The following is a 13,037-nucleotide window of genomic DNA, read 5'->3' on the forward strand; positions in this document are numbered from 1 at the left end:
GGCCTTGGGCTCTGCCCGCCCCGGGCGTCCGGCGCCCGGGGTGGACCGGCTCCTGCCGGTAGTGGCTCCGCGGGGCCCGGGCCCCGGGACCGCCGGGGTCCCTGGCCGGGGCTTTCCTCTGCCCCGTTTCTGGACCGGAGCGGGGGCGTCTGCCTGGGGGGGCGGCTTGGATCCGGGCTCTGTGATGTCCGCCGGCTGTCTGGGCTCTGAGGGCCTCTCTGGCCTGCTTCTGGCCTTCTCAGAGGTCAGAGGTCATATATGCATGATCACTATCACCATCACTGTCACCATCATATTCACATGATCACGTTGATCTTTAATCACTCTTCACACACTGGGTTACCTTGTCTTCTTGTGGTGGTTAGACTAATGGTGATCTGTAGCAGACCTCTCTTGATGCACGCCCCGAGTTTACTACTAGTTACTACTAGTTACGACTAGCTATATTCAAAAAAAAAAAAAAAAAAAAAGGGTTTGTGGTGTCCTTGCATTTCCTTCCTCCCCTACACCTCCTTTTATTTTTGTGGCCTGGTCTGTTCACTAATATGGTTCGGAAAAAAAAAAAAAAAATGTATGTATGGTTCTGTAATTTTCTGTGTTGGTTGCCGGCTCTGTTTTTGTCTAGATTGGGGGTTTGGGATTATTCTAGGTTGCGTGTGGTGCGTCGACAACACTGTTTTGTATTGTGACTTTGTACATAGGTTGTGCCCCCCCCCCCCCCCCCCCCCCCACCCCCACCCCCCCTTCCGTTCTCCCTCTCTTTATCTTTCTCTCTTTCTGTCCCTGCTCTCTGAGCGTTTCCGTCCCGGTCCTGTCCTCAGCCATGCCGGATGCCAGCTTTAAATAAAGGCAGCAGCAGGAGGAGACTCAGTCTCGTCCTGCTGCTAATATTAAAATCTGTTCGGATAGTAAAAGGCTACAATCATACAATATTGCACGCCCCAGCTGCCGAACAGGACAAGGGAAAAAAAAAACAAAAAAAAAAAAAACAGAAAATCAAACTGACAAAAGGCTCCCCGTCCCTTCAGGATGGTGACATTGTTTTCTCCACCAGCACACCTCACAGAGCAGTGTTCGATGCGGCTATTATTATACAATACAGCCATTGTAATGAGAAGCTTGGACGCTGTTGTATGTATTGCATGATATTTTATTCCAACAGTGGTAAAAAAATTTAAAGAAATCACATTTATTACAGCCCCGGAGGGAGGAAGTGAATAAAACCCGTTGAAAGAGTGTCCGCCCGTATGCGACGCTCCTCAGAAACAGCGAACGCACCCGTATACAAACAGGGATCATCTGATTGGTCAGAGCGAGCCGGCTTTCTATTGGCTGACAGCGTTGATACACGAAAAATCCGAGAGCAGAGCAGAGATCCGTGAGCACAAGTTCCGTGAGAGCAAGAGGAGGAGTTTGAGTGTGAGCGCAGGAAGTCTGCGCGAGCAGCGTCGTAACCGAGCGCGAGGACACAGTTTGAGCGCGCAGAGCAAATTTGAGCGCGAGAGCAGAGTTCTGAGAGACACTATCATGAAATCCGAAAATGAAATCAATAAATGCTGCTCTCAAATCAATTTAAAATGCTCTTGAATTTTGATAGGGATTTCATTCCATAGCGCCGCGGCTCGCGCCCTGCAGCGCGCCCTCTCGCTCCGCTTCGTTCTATTTTTCACGCGAGCCGCGAGCGCTGAGAGCGCCATTTGTCAAGCTGGATCAAGCAGATCGGACGAGACAGGAAGTCAGAAACAGAAAATGCAAGAGAATCCGGTCAATTTTCAAAATAAAATAAATTAAACGACGATTAGTTACAGTCCGTCTATAATTTGTCACTTGGGTCTAATCACAAGAGAGACGGAACGGATATGTCAATAAAGTTAAATGTGACCTATTTTGTCACAATTTTGTTGGGGTGGGGGGAATTAAATTTTTTTCTTCCTCCAAAGGGGGGAATGACAGAAAAAGTTTGAGAACCACTGATGTAGACAAAAGTAAGATTTCAGAATTGCGTGTTTGAGTGTATATTTCCTTGAAAGTGGAGTGCACAATTGAGGGAGGTGATTGAATTTTTCACTTCTGGGGGATCATACAGAGGCTCTGGGAGGCAATATGACTGTAAAGACACCTTTTTAAAGTGAATTTTGCATAATATGACTCCTTTAACCTTCACCTCATCTCCTCTATAGTGACTCTACAGCTCCTCTATAGCAGCTCTACAGCTCCTCTATAGTGACTCTACAGCTCCTCTATAGTGACTCTACAGCTCCTCTATAGTGACTCTACAGCTCCTCTATAGCGGCTCTACAGCTCCTCTATAGTGACTCTACAGCTCCTCTATAGGCTCTACAGCTCCTCTATAGTGGCTCTACAGCTGCTCTATAGTGGCTCTACAGCTCCTCTATAGTGGCTCTACAGCTGCTCTATAGTGGCTCTACAGCTGCTCTATAGTGGCTCTACAGCTCCTCTATAGTGACTCTACAGCTCCTCTATAGTGGCTCTACAGCTCCTCTATAGTGGCTCTACAGCTCCTCTATAGGCTCTACAGCTCCTCTATAGGCTCTACAGCTCCTCTATAGTGACTCTACAGCTGCTCTATAGTGGCTCTACAGCTCCTCTATAGTGGCTCTACAGCTGCTCTATAGTGGCTCTACAGCTGCTCTATAGTGGCTCTACAGCTGCTCTATAGTGGCTCTACAGCTCCTCTATAGTGGCTCTACAGCTGCTCTATAGTGGCTCTACAGCTCCTCTATAGTGGCTCTACAGCTGCTCTATAGTGGCTCTACAGTTGCTCTATAGTGGCTCTACAGCTCCTCTATAGGCTCTACAGCTCCTCTATAGTGGCTCTACAGCTGCTCTATAGTGGCTCTACAGTTGCTCTATAGTGACTCTACAGCTCCTCTATAGGCTCTACAGCTCCTCTATAGTGGCTCTACAGCTCCTCTATAGTGACTCTACAGCTCCTCTATAGTGACTCTACAGCTCCTCTAAGGCGGCTCTACAGCTCCTCTATAGTGACTCTACAGCTCCTCTATAGTGACTCTACAGCTGCTCTATAGTGACTCTACAGCTCCTCTATAGTGACTCTACAGCTCCTCTATTGTGACTCTACAGCTCCTCGATAGTGGCTCTACAGCTCCTCTATAGTGACTCTACAGCTCCTCTATAGTGACTCTACAGCTTCTCTATAGCGGCTCTACAGCTCCTCTATAGTGACTCTACAGCTCCTCTATAGTGACTCTACAGCTCCTCTATAGGCTCTACAGCTCCTCTATAGGCTCTACAGCTCCTCTATAGTGACTCTACAGCTGCTCTATAGTGGCTCTACAGCTCCTCTATAGTGGCTCTACAGCTGCTCTATAGTGGCTCTACAGCTGCTCTATATTGGCTCTACAGCTGCTCTATAGTGGCTCTACAGCTGCTCTATAGTGGCTCTACAGCTCCTCTATAGTGGCTCTACAGCTCCTCTATAGTGGCTCTACAGCTCCTCTATAGGCTCTACAGCTCCTCTATAGTGACTCTACAGCTCCTCTATAGTGACTCTACAGCTCCTCTATAGTGGCTCTACAGCTGCTCTATAGTGGCTCTACAGCTGCTCTATAGTGGCTCTACAGCTCCTCTATAGTGACTCTACAGCTCCTCTATAGTGGCTCTACAGCTCCTCTATAGTGGCTCTACAGCTCCTCTATAGTGGCTCTACAGCTGCTCTATAGTGGCTCTACAGCTCCTCTATAGGCTCTACAGCTCCTCTATAGTGGCTCTACAGCTGCTCTATAGTGGCTCTACAGTTGCTCTATAGTGACTCTACAGCTCCTCTATAGGCTCTACAGCTCCTCTATAAGTGACTCTACAGCTGCTCTATAGTGACTCTACAGCTCCTCTATAGTGGCTCTACAGCTCCTCTATAGTGACTCTACAGCTCCTCTATAGTGACTCTACAGCTCCTCTATAGTGACTCTACATCTCCTCTATAGCGGCTCTACAGCTCCTCTATAGTGACTCTACAGCTCCTCTATAGTGACTCTACATCTCCTCTATAGCGGCTCTACAGCTCCTCTATAGTGACTCTACAGCTCCTCTATAGGCTCTACAGCTCCTCTATAGTGACTCTACATCTCCTCTATAGCGGCTCTACAGCTCCTCTATAGTGACTCTACAGCTCCTCTATAGGCTCTACAGCTCCTCTATAGTGACTCTACAGCTCCTCTATAGTGACTCTACAGCTCCTCTATAGGCTCTACAGCTCCTCTATAGTGACTCTACAGCTCCTCTATAGGCTCTACAGCTCCTCTATAGTGACTCTACAGCTCCTCTATAGTGACTCTACAGCTCCTCTATAGGCTCTACAGCTCCTCTATAGTGACTCTACAGCTCCTCTATAGTGACTCTACATCTCCTCTACAGCGGCTCTACAGCTCCTCTATAGGCTCTACAGCTCCTCTATAGGCTCTACAGCTCCTCTATAGTGACTCTACAGCTGCTCTATAGTGGCTCTACAGCTCCTCTATAGTGGCTCTACAGCTGCTCTATAGTGGCTCTACAGCTGCTCTATAGTGGCTCTACAGCTGCTCTATAGTGGCTCTACAGCTCCTCTATAGTGGCTCTACAGCTGCTCTATAGTGGCTCTACAGCTCCTCTATAGTGGCTCTACAGCTGCTCTATAGTGGCTCTACAGTTGCTCTATAGTGGCTCTACAGCTCCTCTATAGGCTCTACAGCTCCTCTATAGTGGCTCTACAGCTGCTCTATAGTGGCTCTACAGTTGCTCTATAGTGACTCTACAGCTCCTCTATAGGCTCTACAGCTCCTCTATAGTGGCTCTACAGCTCCTCTATAGTGACTCTACAGCTCCTCTATAGTGACTCTACAGCTCCTCTAAGGCGGCTCTACAGCTCCTCTATAGTGACTCTACAGCTCCTCTATAGTGACTCTACAGCTCCTCTATAGCGGCTCTACAGCTCCTCTATAGTGACTCTACAGCTCCTCTATTGTGACTCTACAGCTCCTCGATAGTGGCTCTACAGCTCCTCTATAGTGACTCTACAGCTCCTCTATAGTGACTCTACAGCTTCTCTATAGCGGCTCTACAGCTCCTCTATAGTGACTCTACAGCTCCTCTATAGTGACTCTACAGCTCCTCTATAGGCTCTACAGCTCCTCTATAGGCTCTACAGCTCCTCTATAGTGACTCTACAGCTGCTCTATAGTGGCTCTACAGCTCCTCTATAGTGGCTCTACAGCTGCTCTATAGTGGCTCTACAGCTGCTCTATATTGGCTCTACAGCTGCTCTATAGTGGCTCTACAGCTGCTCTATAGTGGCTCTACAGCTCCTCTATAGTGGCTCTACAGCTCCTCTATAGTGGCTCTACAGCTCCTCTATAGGCTCTACAGCTCCTCTATAGTGACTCTACAGCTCCTCTATAGTGACTCTACAGCTCCTCTATAGTGGCTCTACAGCTGCTCTATAGTGGCTCTACAGCTGCTCTATAGTGGCTCTACAGCTCCTCTATAGTGACTCTACAGCTCCTCTATAGTGGCTCTACAGCTCCTCTATAGTGGCTCTACAGCTCCTCTATAGTGGCTCTACAGCTGCTCTATAGTGGCTCTACAGCTCCTCTATAGGCTCTACAGCTCCTCTATAGTGGCTCTACAGCTGCTCTATAGTGGCTCTACAGTTGCTCTATAGTGACTCTACAGCTCCTCTATAGGCTCTACAGCTCCTCTATAAGTGACTCTACAGCTGCTCTATAGTGACTCTACAGCTCCTCTATAGTGGCTCTACAGCTCCTCTATAGTGACTCTACAGCTCCTCTATAGTGACTCTACAGCTCCTCTATAGTGACTCTACATCTCCTCTATAGCGGCTCTACAGCTCCTCTATAGTGACTCTACAGCTCCTCTATAGTGACTCTACATCTCCTCTATAGCGGCTCTACAGCTCCTCTATAGTGACTCTACAGCTCCTCTATAGGCTCTACAGCTCCTCTATAGTGACTCTACATCTCCTCTATAGCGGCTCTACAGCTCCTCTATAGTGACTCTACAGCTCCTCTATAGGCTCTACAGCTCCTCTATAGTGACTCTACAGCTCCTCTATAGTGACTCTACAGCTCCTCTATAGGCTCTACAGCTCCTCTATAGTGACTCTACAGCTCCTCTATAGGCTCTACAGCTCCTCTATAGTGACTCTACAGCTCCTCTATAGTGACTCTACAGCTCCTCTATAGGCTCTACAGCTCCTCTATAGTGACTCTACAGCTCCTCTATAGTGACTCTACATCTCCTCTATAGCGGCTCTACAGCTCCTCTATAGGCTCTACAGCTCCTCTATAGGCTCTACAGCTCCTCTATAGTGACTCTACAGCTGCTCTATAGTGGCTCTACAGCTCCTCTATAGTGGCTCTACAGCTGCTCTATAGTGGCTCTACAGCTGCTCTATAGTGGCTCTACAGCTGCTCTATAGTGGCTCTACAGCTCCTCTATAGTGGCTCTACAGCTGCTCTATAGTGGCTCTACAGCTCCTCTATAGTGGCTCTACAGCTGCTCTATAGTGGCTCTACAGTTGCTCTATAGTGGCTCTACAGCTCCTCTATAGGCTCTACAGCTCCTCTATAGTGGCTCTACAGCTGCTCTATAGTGGCTCTACAGTTGCTCTATAGTGACTCTACAGCTCCTCTATAGGCTCTACAGCTCCTCTATAGTGGCTCTACAGCTCCTCTATAGTGACTCTACAGCTCCTCTATAGTGACTCTACAGCTCCTCTAAGGCGGCTCTACAGCTCCTCTATAGTGACTCTACAGCTCCTCTATAGTGACTCTACAGCTCCTCTATAGCGGCTCTACAGCTCCTCTATAGTGACTCTACAGCTCCTCTATTGTGACTCTACAGCTCCTCGATAGTGGCTCTACAGCTCCTCTATAGTGACTCTACAGCTCCTCTATAGTGACTCTACAGCTTCTCTATAGCGGCTCTACAGCTCCTCTATAGTGACTCTACAGCTCCTCTATAGTGACTCTACAGCTCCTCTATAGGCTCTACAGCTCCTCTATAGGCTCTACAGCTCCTCTATAGTGACTCTACAGCTGCTCTATAGTGGCTCTACAGCTCCTCTATAGTGGCTCTACAGCTGCTCTATAGTGGCTCTACAGCTGCTCTATATTGGCTCTACAGCTGCTCTATAGTGGCTCTACAGCTGCTCTATAGTGGCTCTACAGCTCCTCTATAGTGGCTCTACAGCTCCTCTATAGTGGCTCTACAGCTCCTCTATAGGCTCTACAGCTCCTCTATAGTGACTCTACAGCTCCTCTATAGTGACTCTACAGCTCCTCTATAGTGGCTCTACAGCTGCTCTATAGTGGCTCTACAGCTGCTCTATAGTGGCTCTACAGCTCCTCTATAGTGACTCTACAGCTCCTCTATAGTGGCTCTACAGCTCCTCTATAGTGGCTCTACAGCTCCTCTATAGTGGCTCTACAGCTGCTCTATAGTGGCTCTACAGCTCCTCTATAGGCTCTACAGCTCCTCTATAGTGGCTCTACAGCTGCTCTATAGTGGCTCTACAGTTGCTCTATAGTGACTCTACAGCTCCTCTATAGGCTCTACAGCTCCTCTATAAGTGACTCTACAGCTGCTCTATAGTGACTCTACAGCTCCTCTATAGTGGCTCTACAGCTCCTCTATAGTGACTCTACAGCTCCTCTATAGTGACTCTACAGCTCCTCTATAGTGACTCTACATCTCCTCTATAGCGGCTCTACAGCTCCTCTATAGTGACTCTACAGCTCCTCTATAGTGACTCTACATCTCCTCTATAGCGGCTCTACAGCTCCTCTATAGTGACTCTACAGCTCCTCTATAGGCTCTACAGCTCCTCTATAGTGACTCTACATCTCCTCTATAGCGGCTCTACAGCTCCTCTATAGTGACTCTACAGCTCCTCTATAGGCTCTACAGCTCCTCTATAGTGACTCTACAGCTCCTCTATAGTGACTCTACAGCTCCTCTATAGGCTCTACAGCTCCTCTATAGTGACTCTACAGCTCCTCTATAGGCTCTACAGCTCCTCTATAGTGACTCTACAGCTCCTCTATAGTGACTCTACAGCTCCTCTATAGGCTCTACAGCTCCTCTATAGTGACTCTACAGCTCCTCTATAGTGACTCTACATCTCCTCTATAGCGGCTCTACAGCTCCTCTATAGTGACTCTACAGCTCCTCTATAGGCTCTACAGCTCCTCTATAGTGGCTCTACAGCTCCTCTATAGTGACTCTACAGCTCCTCTATAGTGACTCTACAGCTCCTCTATAGGCTCTACAGCTCCTCTATAGTGACTCTACAGCTCCTCTATCGTGGCTCTACAGCTGCTCTATAGTGGCTCTACAGCTGCTCTATAGTGACTCTACAGCTCCTCTATAGTGACTCTACATCTCCTCTATAGTGACTCTACAGCTCCTCTATAGGCTCTACAGCTCCTCTATAGTGGCTCTACAGCTGCTCTATAGTGGCTCTACAGCTGCTCTATAGTGGCTCTACAGCTGCTCTATAGTGGCTCTACAGCTGCTCTATAGTGACTCTACAGCTCCTCTATAGTGGCTCTACAGCTTCAGTAAACAGCTGAGAGGGTTGTTCATGCAGTGGTTGATCATCAGGGGGTCAGCCTCGGTCAGGCTGGTCTCTGATGCTCCTGACTCTAACAGGCTGCAGGTCAGCGAGCCGTGGAGCTTCTGAGGGACAGGGACTTGTGGTGGGGACATGTCCTTTCAGGTGTGGAGACCAGAGCTCGGCGCAGCTGGATGCCCCAGTGAGGCTTTCCTCCGCGTCTCAGCATCACCATGATGACGTGCTGAGAGGACGAGCTGGAGGCCCTGTCCACATCCTCATCCTCATCGCACCCTGAGCGTGCACACTCCTGTTCAGCCACATGCACGAGGGAACATGCACCCAGCGTGGACCAGGAGACCCCAGCCTGAAGCTTCGGGATAGAGCCTGAAACCAGGAAGGGACTTCCTGACTGGAGGAGGAAGAAACAGTTTCTGAAGGACAAGTAGAGCTCTGCTGCCCTCTGCTGGGCTGTGTGTGTGTGTGTGTGTGTGTGTGTGTGTGTGTGTGTGTGTGTGTGTGTGTGTGTGTGTGTGTGTGTGTGTGTGTGTGTTCATGTTTCTCCTGTATTTTTCTTGCACATACATATATTCTCATGTTACACACACACATATCACATGTCACTCTTACACACACATACACACACCGACCCCTTTATTAGGCACTCCTTGCTAGTACCGGGTTGGACCCCTTTTGCCTTCAGAACTGTCTTAATCCTTGGTGGTCTAGACTCAAGGTGCTGGAACGTTCCTCAGAGGGTTTGGTCCACATGGACAGGACAGCATCATGCAGCCGCTGCAGATCCACGATGCCGATCTCCCGCTCCACCACGTCCCAGAGGTCCACTGGATGGAGATCTGGTGACTGGAGGCCGTTAGAGTCCAGTGGACTCATGGTCCTGTTCCAGAACCCAGTCTGACATGATTCATGGCGCGTTCTCCTGCTGAAAGCAGCCGTCAGCAGACGGTCCACTGTGGTCATAAAGGGACGGACATGGTCCGCAACAAGACTCAGAACAATGATGACAATCTGTAAATTCTGAGGAGGCTCAGGAGGCTCAGCATCTGTTTAGGATGGATCCTCCTGGACGCCTCCCTGAGGAGGAGTTCTAGACATGTCCCACTGTGTGTAGGACCCGGGCAGACCCAGGACACTCTGGAGAGACTATGTCTCTGAGCTGGACTGGTAACGCCTCAGCATCCTCCAGGAAGAGCTGGAGGAAGACTCTGGAGACAGGAAGTCTGGGGACCAGGAGTTTGGATATCTCTGCTGATACTTGTGCCTCTGTGACCCGGTCCTGGATAAGCAGAAGAAGATGGATGGATGATGGGTGGATGATGGATAGATGATGGACGGATGATGGATGGATGATGGATGGATGATGGGTAGATGATGGATGGATGATGGGTGGATGATGGATGGATGATGGATGGATGATGGGTGGATGATGGGTGGATGATGGATGGATGATGGGTAGATGATGGATGGATGATGGGTGGATGATGGATGGATGATGGATGGATGATGGGTGGATGATGGATGGATGATGGATGGATGATGGATGGATGATGGGCGGATGATAGATGGATGGTGGATAGATGATGGATGGATGATGGATAGATGATAGATGGATGATGAATGGATGATGGGCGGATGATAGATGGAAGATAGACGGATGGATGGGTGGATGATGGGTGGGTGATGGATGGATGATGGATGGATGATGGGTGGATGATGGATGGATGATGGGTGGATGATGGGTGGATGATGGGTGGATGATGGATGGATGATGGATGGATGATGGATAGATGATGGACGGATGATGGATGGATGATGGATGGATGATGGATGGATGATGCAGTAGCAGCAGTAGCAGCAGCAGACACAATCAATGAGAGGAGTGGCCAGTGAGCACTGAAACTAAAGAATGATAAAGCTCCACCTAAAAAATCTACCACCAGCTGCAACTTACAAATCCCTTCGAGACCGTTCAGACAGTCCAAGACATTCCGAGACCAAGAGACCTGAGACCGAGACCAAGACCGAGACCATAGACTGTCGAGACTGAGAAAAGGTGGTCTCGTCAGTAACAGCCCTGTGTTCCCCTGCATGGTGTCGTTCTGTCAGAAGATGGAAGTTCCAGACCTGACAGAGTCTCTGGATCCTGATGTTCAGCAGGGGGTTCTACTGCAGGGGGTTCTACTGCAGAGGGTTCTACTGCAGGGGGTTCTACTGGAGGGGGTTCTACTGCAGAGGGTTCTACTGCAGGGGGTTCTACTGCAGGGGGTTCTACTGCAGAGGGTTCTACTGCAGAGGGTTCTACTGCAGGGGGTTCTACTGCAGAGGGTTCTACTGCAGAGGGTTCTACTGCAGAGGGTTCTACTGCAGAGGGTTCTACTGCAGGGGGTTCTACTGCAGAGGGTTCTACTGCAGGGGGTTCTACTGCAGAGGGTTCTACTGCAGGGGGTTCTACTGCAGAGGGTTCTACTGCAGAGGGTTCTACTGCAGGGGGTTCTACTGCAGAGGGTTCTACTGCAGAGGGGTCTACTGCAGAGGGTTCTACTGCAGAGGGTTCTACTGCAGGGGGTTCTACTGCAGAGGGTTCTACTGAGACTTTTTTTTTTTTGGGAATTTAAGTTTTTATTAGTTTCCACTTTTTTTTAACAAAAGACAAACAACAAACAAAAGACAAAATCCAAAGAAGAGTGACTGGTGCAGATCTCCCCTACCCCCCTTCCCCCCGCCCCCACCCACCCCCACCCACCCCCACCCCAGTTGCAAATTTACAAAGCAATAAAAACCAGGTTCATATCACTCCCAATAATTTGCTGGGAAAAAAAACAAAACAAAAACAAAAACAAATCCAGAGCAGTAAATCTCAGTCTAAATAGGTCTCTGATTTGCCTTGATGTAGGACCAAAAATCGTCCCAGTCAGTACCAGAGTCCTCTGCTCCAGGTCTCAGTCTGTGTAGCATCGATTCATAAGAGGCTGTGTCCGCCATTGCTTTGAGCCAGTCTTTCAATTCTGGATGCGCTGTGGTTTTCCAGTGTCTCAGGAATATCCTGGATGCTGTTACCAGTCCGGTAATAAAAATGCTGAAGATCTGCTCAGAAGCTGTGGGCATTTGAGATCTCTCCCCCAATAAACACAGTTCAGGTGTCAATGGCACCTGTAGTCCAGACCAGTTGCTCAGTACCTGAGTAACTTTAGTCCAATATGGGGTTACTAAAGAGCAATTCCACAAAGAGTGCAAAAATGTCCCCACTTCTATTTTACATTTCCAACACAAGTTGTCCGACGTAAGCTTCATACTGTATAACCTGACCGGGCTACGATAATATCTATGTAGAAGTTTATATTGTATACATTTACTTTTAGCTTCCTTGACATATTTCCCATTATCTGACAAAATATCTGCCCATCGTTCATTTCTAAACTCTACTTTCAGATCTTTCTGCCATAGAAGTTTGATATTTGTTGACTATCATTGAAAAGTCAATAAATCTGTGAAGCTGTGTGGCGATCCCGTGGCATGCGCAAGTACTCCAAAACAATATTTTCACTATTTTCTTTAAATTTTGAAGTAATACAGTGTCTAATTTGTAAGTATTTCCAAAAAATATCTTTCCCTTCCAAATTAAATTTCCAAACAAGGTCTGCATTAGACATAAACTGGCCGTTATCATCATATACATTTTCAATACTGTTTATCCCACGGGAGTGCCACTTCCTCCAGAAAAAAGGTGCTTTACCAATACAGAGGACGGGGTTATTCCAAAGGGATGCATACTTTTACACCTGATGATGGAGTTTAAGCATTTTATGTACACTTAACCATACCTTGCCAGAGTGAGCCAACACTGGGTTTGTTGAATCACTTTTCTGAAACAATTTATATTTGGGATCAAATGGTAAGCAGATTTCTTGTTCAATATTCAACCATTCTGGTCCATGCTTGGTTTTTCCCAGTATTTACTCAATTTGGTCATTTCAAAGGACAAAGAGTATAAGATTGCATCTGGTTGCATCTGGTATGCCTAAGCCACCCTTCTCTTTAGGTGCATACAATTTACTCAATTTAATTCTTGCTCTCTTACCTTCCCATAAAAATTGCTTTATCAGATTCTCATTCTGTTTAAAAATAGTAGGCGGTATCGTAATTTGCAACATCATAAGTACATAATGAAACTGTGGAGCTACCATCATTTTGATATTAATTTTTCCACAGTGTCATATCAAGCTTTGCCCATTTTTCTAAGTTTGTCTTTATTACTTCCGCCAGGAGGTTATGTAATCATGTCAGTTTGTTGGTTTGTTGGTTTGTTGGTTGGTTTGTTAGCAAGATTACAGAAAAAGTAATGGACGGATTGCAATGAAACTTTGTGGAAAGGTGGGTCTTGGGCTAACTTAGAATCCATTACATTTTGGTGATGATCCGGATCACT

Source organism: Salarias fasciatus, chromosome 10, assembly GCF_902148845.1.
Source record: "Salarias fasciatus chromosome 10, fSalaFa1.1, whole genome shotgun sequence".
Lineage (NCBI taxonomy): Eukaryota > Metazoa > Chordata > Actinopteri > Blenniiformes > Blenniidae > Salarias > Salarias fasciatus.